Source organism: Papio anubis, chromosome 15, assembly GCF_008728515.1.
Source record: "Papio anubis isolate 15944 chromosome 15, Panubis1.0, whole genome shotgun sequence".
Taxonomy (NCBI): Eukaryota; Metazoa; Chordata; class Mammalia; order Primates; family Cercopithecidae; genus Papio; species Papio anubis.
In genome coordinates, this window is record NC_044990.1 from 27,047,963 (window position 1) to 27,062,273 (window position 14,311).

Below are 14,311 nucleotides of genomic sequence, written 5' to 3' on the forward strand. Positions count from 1 at the left end.
ATAGTGTTGGAAGTTCTGGCTAGGGCAATCAGGCAAGAGAAAGAACTTCCAACACTATGTTGAATAGGAGTGGTGAGAGAGGGCATCCCTGTCTTGTGCCAGTTTTCAAAGGGAATGCTTCCAGTTTTTGCCCATTCAGTATGATATTGGCTGTGGGTTTGTCATAAATAGCTCTTATTATTTTGAGATATGTTCCATCAACACCAAATTTATTGAGAGTTTTTAGCATGAAGGGCTGTGGAATTTTGTCAAAGGCCTTTTCTGCATCTATTGAGATAATCATGTGGTTTTTTAATACGATGTGGAACTGAGACTGGGGAGGCCACAAATTACAAACTTGCAAAGTGAGAGAGTTGGATCATTTATTTGGTAATTATCCTTTGTGCCCCTCTCCCCCACAATGTTTTCCTGAAATGTTTCCCAAACCATGCAGTATTAGTGTTTTCCAGAGAAACCAAACCAAAAGGACACATGCACACGCACACACACATGCACTTGGGGCCTGATCTGTTTAATTTAATAAATTGCTCATGTGGTGGGGGCTGGCAAGTTAAAAAACCATAGGGCAGGCTGGTAAGCTGGAAATCCCAGGATGAGTTTGTGAAAGGAAATTAAATTTGGGGACCCTAAACTCATTTAGCCAAAGGGAAAAGCCAAGCTGGGAAACCTGCCCCCGCCTATTGGTTCCATCTTGCAAACCTGCCTCCACCTATTGGTTCCCAAATAAGATGGCTACAAGATGAAAAGCTACTCACCTGCCCCATATTTTGCCTACAAGGAAATTGCTAGTGAGCTGTTAAAACTTCACCATGGCAATGCAAATTGATAGCTTACAGATGCAGTCACCCTGGCTTGCCAGACACAAATGTATATGTGATTTTTCCCCTACCCCATTTTGTCTGTGTTATCTTATGTAGAATGCAGATTCCCCCCATTTTTCCTCTGCCCCTTTTGTTTATGTGAAAGCTGTGTGCTTCTCAATATCCCCACCCTTTGCCCTTTCCCCTTTAAATCTGGAGCTCTCAAAATCATCTTTAGAGAAAGGCATAGACCTGTCTTCCAGGCACGTCCTTAACTTTGGCAAATAAATCTCCAAAAATGATTGAGACTTGTCTCATCATTTTCTTCGATTGACAAGTTGATGTTGTAGTCTTGAGTTGAAATTCTGCAGGCAACTGATTTGAAACTCAGGCAGGGTTTCCGTGTTGAGTCTTCAGAATTTTTTCTACTTTTGGGGAACCTCAGTCTTTGCTCTTAATCAAGCATTACAAAGTCTAATCTGCTTTACTCAAAGTTTACTGATTTAAATATTAATCTCATCTTAAAAATACCTTCATAGCAACATCTACGCTGGTGTTTGACCAAACAATTGGGCCTAGACAAAGTGACACATACAATTAACCATCACACCTGCCTATAAGATAATCAACATTATAGGAGTCTAAACTCATCAGCTTCCTCTGCGAAATTTTCATTCTATCTAGAGTCTTATTTTTGTGTCCATGCCTTTTCTGAAGTACTAGACTTTAGGCTCCTTTCTGGAGTTTCTTTAAGGAAGTTTCCATTGCCTTTATATCCATTGCAGTGCCTTACGCCAGTCCCCAAGTGCCAGTAAATGAGAAGCGAGTGAGGATAAAAATAAGAGTACAGGCTCCGGAACCAGATAGTCTTGAAATCAAAGTAATTTTAAGCAGTTTATTAAGTGTTCCAGCCCTGTGTCCTCAAATATAAAATGAGAACAATCATATATACACACACACACACACACACACACATATATATATAGGATTATAGATTTGTTGGAAGGAGAGGCTCTATTTATAATTCATTTTCTATCCTCCCCCAAAACAGCAGAATTTGCTGTGTGTTAGCAGGTCCTGTGCTAAGCACTTCACGCCCAGGAACTCACTCAGCCTTCAGAACAACCCCGCTGTGCACTACACCACAATTTCATGGGGAGCAAAGGGGTTCAGAGTATCTCTTAGTCCAATTGGGCTGCTGTAACAAAATACCATAGACTGGGTGGAATAGAAACAACAGAAATTTATTTCGCACAGATGTAAAGGCTAGAAGTCTGAAATCCTATGGGAGTTCTCTGCGGTCATTTTTATTAGAGCACTAATCGCTTTCACAAGTGCTCTGCTCTCATGACCTGATCACCTCCCAAAGCCCCACCTCCTAATACCATCACTTTCTGGGTGAGGATTTCAACAGATGAATTAATGAGGCACACAAACATTCAGTCTACAGCAGAGAGGGCAAGTCATGTATGTGTGGACACGGAGCTGAGAATGATGACATACATTAGAGCCCAGGTTGGCCTGTAGCTCATGCCCATGTGACCCTCTGCAGAATGCCTTGGCATTTTTTCCATGGTTCCCTCTGCCACAAAGGCCCTCCCTTCACCTGGGGCACCTGCTTCTCTTCCAGAGTCAGTTCCTGCCCCACTGTCCCTCAGAAGCGTTTTCTGATGTGCTCTCCCTTGGGAAGAGCTGACCAGGGCAAGCCAAGACAGCAGTGCTAGTTGTGCCCTGGACCAAGAAAGGAGTGGGATGGAAATTCAGCTACTGTTCCTGGCAACTGGTGAGTCCTTGCCCCAGGCTGTGGCTAACCATGAAAGGAAAACCTTACTGTAATCCTAACACCCAGAAGGGTCAGCCTTCACAAAGAGGCACTTGTAGGTGGTGGCTGGGCCCTGGGACTGGCCCTTCCCTCCTCCATGCCCTGCCAGCACAAGTGCTCAGGAACATTCATCTCCTGCCTCTCTCTACCAGTGGTGATCCTCTGAAGTGCAGGAGCCATGTCTTAGGTGTCGTTGTATACTTCTTGTCCAGGCACGCTTCTGCTTAGGGTTTGTTAGCAAATGGATAGAGGGAAGAATGAAGGAAAGGGGAAAACCAGGTGTCTTTCTTAAAGTTGGCAAGGTGATTCAATTCCTTTCTTCATCCATACAACAAATATTTATTGAGCACTTTCTATGTGGCAGTCACAATTTAGACAATGAGGTTACTGATACTTAAGGTGTTCTGGTTCTGGCACATGAGAAGCTGATTTATTATTTTTCTACCATGTTATACAGTGAGGAAAGCAACAGTCTTGTATCAAGCTGGTTCTTTAAAATACCCTACTAGGTTTCCTGGGGTTTCATGCTTCTAGGCTCCTGATTACTTAACACATTCAAAACAAAATAATCTTTTTATAGGCACCAGGAGAAGAAATTGAAAAACACTGACATCCCTGGAAAGTGGGGAATCCAGATTTCACAATGTCTTCTCCACTGCCACATGCTTCCCGTTTGTTTGTTTTTCCAAAGCACCCATTGCAGCCCAGCAGGATGGAGCTCAGGCTGGCCTCCAGGCAGGGCTCTTTTCCACAGCATCTGCCCCTCCCCACCAGAGCAGAGGGCAGTGCTAACTGCACCTGGGACTGTCATCCAGAGGAGCATCTCTGAGAAGCAAAGTGAATTGTCTGGTCTGGGCAGTTCCTAAGTGGATGAATGACTAATAACCCTTGGTTCCAAATGACCTGGAAGAAATAATGCAATTTCCTGGGTTCTGTGGAATTCTGGAATCTCCAGCTATTAAAACCACTGCAGAGTACTCTTAGATACTAAATGCATGGTACATTTCATGATGTTGTTTTCTCGGGCCATCAGCTTGTGCGTATTTGATTGCTCATGCTTGCTTTAAGAAGCACTTGCGGCCTCTATCTTCAGCTCTGTTAAATGGAGAAAAGCCAGATAAACTAAGGCAATAGTGGCGCCAAATTAATGTGAGCATCATGTAAATGCTCATCAATGCCAAGAGGAGCCCATAGTTTCTGCTAGTAACAGAAAGTCCCTAACATAAGGAAGATATATTTATCACGTCAAAGGGATCTATTGTTGGTATCCCTAGTATTGGCTAATGGTAAAAAGGGTGCATAGTTATTTAGCATCTTGGAAATGCAAGTTTCTCATCATTTAGATGTTTTCAAATAGGACAATAACAAATGCAAAGGGTCATTGCAATGGCTACGTGAGATCTGTGTGAGGTGCCTAGCACAGGACCTGGCTGTTGGAGCATTTGACCACAGTGAACATGTGCTCCTCATAGAGCTAGAAGCTCACTAGAGTAACCCACCCTTCAGATCACAGGGACCTGGGAATTTGTTCTGAATATTTAAAGCAGGGAAGGTTTACTCAGGTGATAGAAGGGCTGAGAGACAAGCAGGGGACTGAGATAACACAGAGTTTAACACAGCAAGAAGCTATCACCATGCCTGGGCTGCAGAGATACAGGGAGGAGACAGCTTTCTCCAAGCCTGGGAGTCACACAGCAGAAGCTGGGACCACACAGAACACACAGTTGCCATCAGAAATGCCACCTGCAGAACAGATGGGGAGTGATGTGGTTAGGCTTTGTGTCCCCACCCAAATCTCATCTTGAATTACAATCCCCATAATCCCCACGTGTCAAGGGAGAGACCAGGAGAGGTAATTGAATCATAGGGATGGTTCCCCCATGCTGTTCTCATGATAGTGAGTGAGTTTTCATGAGATCTGATGGCTTTATAAGGGGCTCTTCCCTCTTTTTTATAAGGGGCTCTTTCCCTCACTTCTCTCTCCTGCCGCCTCGTGAAAAAGGTACCTGCTTACCCTTCGCCTTCCACCATGATTGTACATTTCCTGAAACTTCCCCAACCACACGGAACTATAAGTTAGTTAAACCCCTTTCCATTATAAATTACCCAGTCTCAGGAAGTTCTTTATAGCAGTGTGAGAACGGACTAATACAGGGAGAAATGCTCTGGCTTTTTTCTCCTTTTTTTTCCACCTTCCTACCTCCCACCAGTGCCAAATCCAGCCAGAAGCTGGGCTGATATGGGAGTCTGAGCTTTAAGGGTGAGCCCTCACCGAACCCTAGAGACAGTAGAGCAGCGGAGAGGTGAGGAAGGGAACTGGGCCCACTGGGTGGGCCCGCGAGCATGGGCAGTCAAGGTACCAGATGAAATTATCTGGCTTGGAGGTCTTCATCTGGGGTGATGTTTTGTTTCCAACCTATCTCCTCTCCTCCCGTCTTTGTCCCCAACCTTCCTCATGCCTATTTTCCAAATTCTCTTGAGTCTTCTGCTCCCGCTGGGTCATCTGCTGTCCACAGGTGGGAAAGAAGGAAAGACACCAGCCCCACTGCAGCCACCATCCGCATTGCTAGATGGCCGAGCATGTGCCCGCACTGAGCCATGCCCAGAGGGCAGCCAGGTGATGATGTTGCTCCTGCCTAGCATGTGCTCTGCCCAGTGCTCGGCAGACCTCCCTGGCAGGTGCTGTAGCTGTGCCGCAGTGCTCTGGCCCTGAGCCTGGCCACCACATGTATTATCAGGGAAGACCCTCTCCTTGAATCACCTACATTAGTGCTTAAAGCTCTGGCTTCAAACTCAGTCTCAACCCAGGGTAGGTGGAGAATAGAACTTTCTTTAGGATTTTTTGATAACTCACTTGCCATTTTTTTCAAGAAGTCCTTCTTCCCTGACCTGCCGTGTGAAACTTACTGTTTGCAAACTCCTTCTTACATTCTATTAGTGAAACTAACCCAGAGCCTAGATTAAGGAAAAGCTGCATGCATAAGGGGAAAAAGTAACGACAAATGTAGTTTATTCTCCCCACTACGGCGCATCCTATCAATGGAATATAGGAATATAATTCAATCATTAAAACATTCATGCCTCTGTGGCAAAACGTTGTGTTACAGTGTAAATGGGAAAAATGCAGGACGCAAATTTATGTCAAATGAAGTAACAAATGAGCAAGCAATGGCTTAGAAAACTGTCTGGAAGAGAATGCACCAAAAGCTTGTCTTTTGAGAGATGGTACTACGATTGATTTTCATGCGAGGAGATTAAGTTTACTCCAGAGATCCCTTGAGTTCTAGAACTGGTCTTACTTATCTTTGTATCTTTCTTCCTTCCTCATCCCCAGAGCCTTGTACACTCAATATGCAAGAAGCACTAGAAGTGCCCACGGTGTGTTTCCAAGACCCTACACCAGCCTGGCTGAAACAGGACCAGATCATCTCTCAAATCTCCATCTTAAGTTCTTGTTGTCCACCTGCTTCCTGGAGCTAGGGCTACAGAGGTGGGAGTGAAGAAGGACTCACTTGCCCAGACTGGAGAAACCACAGAATCTAGGGAGCCAGCCTCAAGGTCTAGTCAAGCAGTGCTCAGACTCACTGCCAGGATTTAGAAGAAAGCAGAAGGGGATGATGAGGAATTGCAGATTTGAAACTAAGCTGGAGAGTGTAGAGTCTCTTCTGTACCATGAGTTCTGTGGAGGCTCTAATTCTGTGGTGTTTTTCCAGAATGCTACGTTCTTAGTCACTAATTTGCCTTACGTGACTTGACCAATTAGCACCCTCAGGATGGGAAAGGCCTTACACGAGCAGGAGGAAGTTTTAGGGGTCTGGAAAAAGGTGGGCTGAAACAAAGGGCAGGCTCTGATAGGGGAGTGAAGACTGTCAGCGTAACTTTGGCTCCCTTCTCCATGTTGATGCTGTCAGCAGAAAAACCAAACTCTGCAAAACATTTCAAAGAGGTTTATTCTGAGTGGACGTTAATGCTCACCCCAGCTTCAGCACCTCTCCAGAGAGCTGACACTGCTTGGGAAGCTAAATTGTTCTTTTTGAAGGGAGAATTACATATGACAGACTGAAAATCGAAACAAACTAAAAAAGATGCAAGCTCACTATGAATTAGTTAAGCCTATTGCATGTTTTACAGCAATTTTATAACTTTCTCCCTGAATTTTGGGTTCCCTTGGTTGGGGAAGGTAGATGTGGATGAGTTCCCTAGGGCTACCATAACAAAGTACTGCAAACCTGATGGCTGAAATTAAAGCAACAGAAATTCATTCTCTCACAGTTCTGGAGGGCAGAAGTCAGAAATCAGGATGCCAGCAGGGTCACGCTCCCTCTGAAGGCTCTAGGTGGAGTTTTTCATTGCTTTACCAGTTCTAATGGCTCCAGGTGTTCCTTGGCTTGTGGCTGCATCACTCTAATCATTTTACATGGCCTTCTCCCCTGTGTGAGCTTGTTGACACTTCTTTGTCGTCTCTCTTACAAGGATACACGTAACTGCGTTTTCGGCTCACCTGGATAATGAAAAATAAACTCCTTGCCTCAAGATCCTTAATTAACCACCATTTGTGCCACATAAGATCACATTTACGGAATCCATGGTTTGAATATGAGCATGTCTTTGGTGCCAATGTTTAGCCCACTGCTCTAGGTAATTCTTTTCTCTGTTTGCCTTGTCACAGAGCAGGCTCTCCTACACATAAAGTTGGTTGCTTTCTAAATTCTATGAGTTTTCAAGTTTGTTTCCATTCTTCCCCTTTCTTTCTTTTTTTTTTTTTTTTTTTTTTTTTTGAGATGGAGTTTCACTCTTGTTGCTCAGGCTGGAGTTTAATGGTGCAATCTCAGCTCACCGCAACTTCCACCTCCCAGGTTCAAACGATTCTCCTGCCTCAGCCTCCCAAGTAGCTGGGATTACAGGCACTCACCACCACGCCCAGCTAAGTTTTGTATTTTTAGTAGAGATAGGGTTTCACCATGTTGGCCAGGCTGGTCTTGAACTCCTGATCTCGTGATCTGTCCACTTTGGCCCCACAAAGTGCTGGGATTACAGGCATGAGCCTCCGTGCCCAGCCTGTTCTTCCACTTCCTTAATGACCTAAATAGAAACATGATTCACATTGACTTCTTCCTTTGTATTTAATCTTGCGCTGTGAAAACAAACTACTGTCTCTGATGCCTTAGCAACTTAATAGTGCTTCTAATCTTTTGAAAATCACAGGTTTGTGTTTACAAGAACATATCCTCTAGACTCAAGCTTATGTCTCTAAAAGTCTAACTAAAGGCCTTGTGGCTGGTACATTACTGTAATCAGCAAGAAACTGGTCCTGATTCTCTTAAACTCACTTTGTTCAACTGAGAACAAACTTGGAAGTCTCCTACAAAACTGGAGTTGATTCTCATCTCTTGATTTCTTCTGTAGGCCTTTGAAAGTTCCAGAGAAGTTCTCCTGTGCTATATATGTTAAACACGCTTCCATGTTTTCCTTTAAATCATCAAGAGCAGCACATAGGATAATGTGTTTATTCCTTTCTCTGCTCCCTAGGATTATCTTCTTTCTAAAGTCATTGACCCTTTCCCTATCTACTCTAAATGAATGATTTCATGCTCCATCCTGACAAATCTGGTTAAAATGATATTGCATCTCTTTATATCATCTGTCCAAATTGTACAAAGAAAGGGTGTCTAATGGGCACTCTCCAACAAAGTTACTGCCTATGGAGTGCTTAGAGATCCCAGGCTGTCCTAAAAATCAAAGAAAGTATTGAATAAGTTTCTCTTTTCTCTGAGGTTTACAGATTCAGAAGCAGAGGGTAGGGAGAAAGCATTTCCCTCATTATCTTTCCAATACTCTTGAAACATATTCTGCTCCTTGAAAGACTGATATTCAAAAGTTAGCTCTGGGAGTGTAGGATCGGTTTTTTTTTTTCACTGTTTATTTAATTTTATTTATTTATTTATTTATTTTGAGACAGAGTCTCACTCTGTCGCCTAGGCTGGAGTGCAGTGGCATGATCTCAGTTCACTGTAACCTCTGCCTCCCGAGTTCAAGCAATTCCCTGCCTCAGCCTCCCAAGTAGCTGGGATTACAGGGGCCTGCCACCACATCTGGCTAATTTTTGTATTTTTAGTAGAGATGGGGTTTCACCGTCTTGGCCAGGCTGGTCTTGAACTCCTGACCTCGTGATCTGCCTGCCTCAGCCCACCAAAGTGCTGGGATTAGGTGTAAGCCACCACGCCCAGCCTTGTTTTTTTTCTGAGGCAGTCTTGCTCTGTCACCCAGGCTGGAGTGCAGTGGTGTGATCCGAGCTCACTGCAGCCACAACATCCCCAGCTCAAGCAATCCTTCCACTTCAGCTTCCTGAGCAGCTGAGACTATAGGCACATGCCACCATGCCCAGCTAATTTTTGTATTTTTTTTTTAGAGATGGGGTCTGCCTGTGTCACTCAGACTGCTTTCAGTCTGTCCTGGACTCAAGAGATCTTCCTGCCTCAGCCTCCCAAAGTGCTAGGATTATAGGGGTGAGCCACTGCATCCAGCCCACTGTATTTATTTTAATGAGATGAACATTAGTCGATTAATTAGGTGTTTTTTTTGTAGTTGTTGTTTTTTTGGTGAGACAGAGTCTCGCTCTGTTGCCCAGGTTGGAGTACAATGGCGTAATCTTGGCTCACTGCAACCTCCGCCTTCTGGGTTCAAGCTATTTTCCTGCCTCAGCCTCCCGAGTAGCTGGGACTACTGGTGTGTGCCACCATGCCTGGCTAATTTTTGTATTTTTGGTAGAGACAGGGTTTTACCATATTGGCTAGGCTGGTCTCGAACTCCTGACCTCGTGATCTGCCCACCTTGGCCTCCCAAAGTGCTGGGATTACAGGCATGAGCCACCATGTCCAGCCAACTGGGCTTTTATTGGAGGAGAATGAATATCTATAGTGATTGCTTGTAGAATTAAATGTTGTTTCAAGCTTTTTGCCCCCTAAAATTGAGAATAGTAATATAATATTTGTATTCTGTGAGTTTTGATTGGGATAAATAAAATATTAGAAATAGAATCCCAGACCCAGGAAGAACTTTGTCTTCAGAGGAGCAACTTTGGTCCCAGCCCCTTCTCCACAGCTGCATGAAGAAGCTGCACAGAAAACCACTCACCCTCACCCCCAGTTCTGGAATGTGAAGGCAAGATCTACATTGTCCTGGTGATGGTCATTGCTGGAGAGCTCTGGGACATGCAGGAAATGGTTCCAGAGCCTCTTCCTCTTCATTGTCACGCAGCAGCAGTTCAGAGCTTTCCAGAAAGACCTACTTTTCATTTCCCCCAAGTTTCAAGAATTTGGGCACTTGGGGGAGCTATAGATAGGGTGAGGTTTGGCTCTTGGCACCAGGCTAGCATCGGGGCATGGAAGGGATGGGGAAGGGCGCTAGAATCAGTGGTTTCCAGGGTTGAAGGAGGCCTTGGGTGAGGGGATAGCAAGAGCCAGGGCCTGTCGTTCCCATGGCCATGAGGCAGAAGAAGGCACAGGGAGAATACGGTAGGTAGGGCAGAGTTGGAGATGGTTAGGGAACTCTCTAGGCCCTCCCTGCTCTGGGTTCCAGGCCTGGCATGACACTGAATAGTTGTGTGCCATGACCAAGCTGCTCAACAAGTCTGCGCTTCTGTTTCTTCATGGGTGTTATGAAGGGATTGGACTCCATGATTGTTAAGGTCTGTTCCAGTTCCAGCAAACAAACTGCAAACAAGCAAAACAAACAAAGCCTGCCTTGTTTATTTTCAAGAAAGCATTTGCTAATCTCTTTCCAATGTAGCCAGTCTCCTTGTTTACCATCCTGGGCTCCTCTCAGGCCCCAAAATAGTGCTTTTTATTTTTAGGGATAAGCAAATAGTTCAGTTTGCCTGGAGCATGGGAAGAAAGCAGGAGAGCAACCAAGAGGAGTAGAACCTGAAAGGGATCTGGGATTGGAGCATGAAGGCCTAAGTACTCCTAGACTTAGGCATAAGAACACACTGTCCTGGTGCCATTCTTTAGACCAGAGAGGACCAGAGGGGTCCCAACCCCTTGGGACAGGAAAGGGCTGAATGAGGACCAGAGACAGGTTAGAGTCCTCCCTGATCCTCATCCAAGCCCTTTCTTGTCCCAAGGGGGCTGAGAGTCTCGGGGGCTGAGGGACACTTCCTTGTCTGTATTGTGCTCTAGATACTTGAGAATTCCCCAGCCAAGTGTCCTCAAAGGTTATGGCCTCTTCCCTAGTTGCATCAGATCATACAGTTTGTGTAGCCCTACATCCTACAGGTGGCCAAGAGCAGCTGTTTTGAGGGGAGAGGGGACATGGACGTGAGGGCTAGAATTCCCCATGCCTAAGTGTGGAGCTCTTCATATGTGGGAGGGAGCTGGGAGTGGGAAGAGGACAAGGGCAGCTGCAGGCTTTGCCAACTCTTCTGTATAATTAGAGTAATTAGCATATTCCCCACCTTAAACATTTGGCATTTATTTTTGAAAACATTCACAATTTGCTCTTCTAGCTATATGAAAATATACAATAAATTGTTGTTTATTTCAGTCACTCTACAGTGCTGTAGAATACTAGAACACATACCTCTTATCTAGATGTCCACTGATCAACTTTTGTGTCCATTAATCAACCTCTATCTATCTCTCCCTGCCTCCTACCCTTCCCAGCCTCTAGTAACCACTATTCTACTCTCTACTTCTGTAAGGTCAACTTTTTTAGCTTCCACATATGAGAACATGCAGTATTTATCTTACTATGCCTGGCTTACTTCACTTAACATAATGTCTTCCAAGCTCATCCATGTTGCCACAAACGACAAAATTTTGTTCTTTTTAAATCAATAAATAGTATTCAATTGTGAATATATACATTTTTCATCCATCTTTCTGTTGATGAACATTTAGGGTGATCCATATTTTGGCTATTGTGAATAGTGCTACAGTAAACATGAGAGTGCAGAGATCTCAACAAGATTCAGTAACCCTACTACTGAGTATATATCTAAAGTATTTAATTCGTTTTGATGCTATTCTAAATGGAATAGTTTCCTTAGTTTCCATTTTTGGTTGTTTATTGTTAGTATATATAAATGCAACTGATTTTTGTGTATTGATTTCCTATCCTGCAACTTTGCTGAATTTGCTTATTAGTTCTATTGGGGATTTGTGTGTGTGTGTGTGTGTATGGAATCTTCAGGTTTTCCTACGTATAAAATTTTATCATTTGCAGACAGATATAATTTTACTTATTTATTTCCAATTTGGATCCCTTTTATGTATTTTTCTTGCTTAATATTACTGCAGCTTTCTATCCAGGAAATGAGGATTTGAACAGTGATGGGGAGGTGAGCAATGGTTGGATTTGGGACATATTTTATGGGCAGAACAAATGGAACTTGTTGGCTCAGAAGTGGGTGGTGGAAGAAAGAGAGAAGTTAAAAGTGACTTCTAGGTTTATGGATGGGCTAAATTATTGTGGTGCCACTGTTTAGACAGGGTAGATGGGGGGATGCAGGACTAAGAGGGGAAGAGAAAAGGTCCATCTGGGTCACATTAAATTTGGCCATGATTGTGCATCAGATAGATAAAAGCAAGAGAAGGAGGGAAGAAGTCAGAACACAGACCTCTGGGGAAAGCTCACATGTAGAAAAGGGATGGAAGAAGAGGCATCAGAAAGAGAGGCAAAGAAGAGCAATCTGAGGGGGAGAAAAAGAACCAGGAAAGTCAGAGAAACAAGGAAGAAGTTTCAGGAAAGTGGTAGTGGTCAACTATGCAAGCAAGATGGGAAGGAAGGTGAGGACTCAGAAAGGATTTTTTATGTGAGCAACAAGGTTATTGGTAACCTCTGACAGAACATTTTCAGCAGAGTGGATAAGGTCTCTGCCGGAGTGCAAGTGAGTTGAAAATATAAGTGAGTGAGGGAAGTGCTTTAAACAAATCTAAAGTGCTGTGTGTGTAAGGCAGTATTGCTATTTCTGTTGCCATGGAAACAGAAACCTTTCAGGAGAACTAAAAGCCACTTAAAATCCCTGACTCTAACCCATTATATCCGCTTGATCTCTTGAGAAAGATAATGACAAAAACCAGTCATTAGAGGGGCAGGGCAATTTTAGGTTTCTTCTTTTTAGATGTAGCCCTTAACTGGAAATCTTCCCCCTTCTTGAGAGGAGATCTTACACTGACATCTACACTGGCTTCTAAAAAGCACAGATGACCTGCTACACTTCCTGACTTTCTTGCTATTGGTTGGCACTGTTCATAAATATAATTTGCTGTTTCCCTTTTCTTTCAAATGAACAATCCGAATTACTTGGAGGAGAAAGGCAGAAGAGATAGAGGCAGCAGAAGCCAGGGCAGCTGAAAGACAGAGAACTTCAGGTGGGCATTTTAATCTTTGTTTTGTTAATTCAGTGTTGAGAATCATGACTTGATGATCATGTAATAGAAGAGTAATTTTTGAAAAGTAAATTTGTTTTGTTCTACTATAAATGTTATTTTCCTATCATGTACATGGTAGTTTAAAAAATACTGTGAAAGTACAAAAATGTTAAAGGAAGCCAAATTCTCCACCAAGATAGCATCTATTGATATTTTGGGGGTTTTCCGTGTGTGTGTGTGTGTGTGTGTGTGTGTGTGTGTTTGTGAATGTGTATATGCACATATAACTTTAGTTTTCATAGTTGCGTCCCTGCACTATGGACACGTTTATATTCATTTCCTGCATTTCAGTCTATGGTTTTTCCATGTTGCTGTGAATTCTTTGTAATCATAAATTAAAGCTGCTGCATAATATTGCGTTGAGGAACTTTACTGTACTTCCTCCATTTTTGGCTGTATAGCAGTTATCCTATTTTTCATAGTTTGGGTCCTTTTATTATATAAGATATATTTTTTTCATTCAGGGTCTTGTTTTAGGGGTAGAAGAAGTTGAATCTGAGCACATATATTTCAATGGTTTTGCTCAGAGGCACAATGAGAGTGAAAGAGTATGTGAGATCATGAGCATGTAATCTGTTCCTTACCCCACTGGGACCCTAACCAGTGTTTCTCAACTCTGGCTGCACATCAAGCCAGAATCACCTGACTCTGAGGAGATTAGAAAATTACCCCTAGAATAATTGAAGCTTAACTTTTAGAGATCAGCAAGTCATCTGCAGTATTTTGTCTTGTTTTCCAGAAACTTCTCAGGTGATTCTAATAGGTGGTCGGCATAAAAACAGATGACCTACGTCATTCAAAGTATTTTTCTGTCTCCGACATATACCTGAGAGTATGTATTAGGAGAAAGGGAGGTATAATTTCAGGCAAGCCAACCAAATCTCCCTTTCAACACTACATAAATAATGCAAATTATAGAATAATTTGCGGGGAAACATAAGACTTCTAGAAATTTCTATCATCTACCTCAGCCACATAAACTCTTGAGATGAGAATCTACTTGTGTTTCGATTTACTAATGTTTTAAAGAGGTGGATTTGTTTCCAGTGCTTTGATGGTTAAAAGTTAGAGAAGTTGAGGCTGTAGTGTGTTCTGAATGTACCTGAATCACGCCCATATCTGCTAGAATCTGCCAAGGCAGCCAGGTTTCCTTTCTTTTGCAATCTTCAAGATTAAACACAAGGTGGGCATTTAATAGCTGGCCAGTCACTAACACACTGTGGGCACGGTGAAGATCGATGGCATTGGATTTGGAGGCA

At 43.3% G+C, this 14,311-nt stretch overlaps 1 protein-coding gene across 4 annotated transcripts in view; it reads left to right on the top strand.

Moving 5' to 3' along the window:
* The first annotated feature begins 11,531 nt into the window (after positions 1–11,531).
* Positions 11,532–14,311, top strand: part of CYSLTR2 (cysteinyl leukotriene receptor 2) — a 49,927-nt gene continuing 47,147 nt past the window's right edge. For 2 of the 4 annotated variants that reach the window (XM_017951240.3, XM_017951241.3), the window contains exon 1: positions 11,532–12,992. The gene's annotated coding sequence lies outside the window, so the exon portion shown is untranslated. The remainder of the gene's footprint in view (positions 12,993–14,311) is intronic. The other 2 variants (XM_009191923.4, XM_017951242.3) reach the window with 1 other exon arrangement.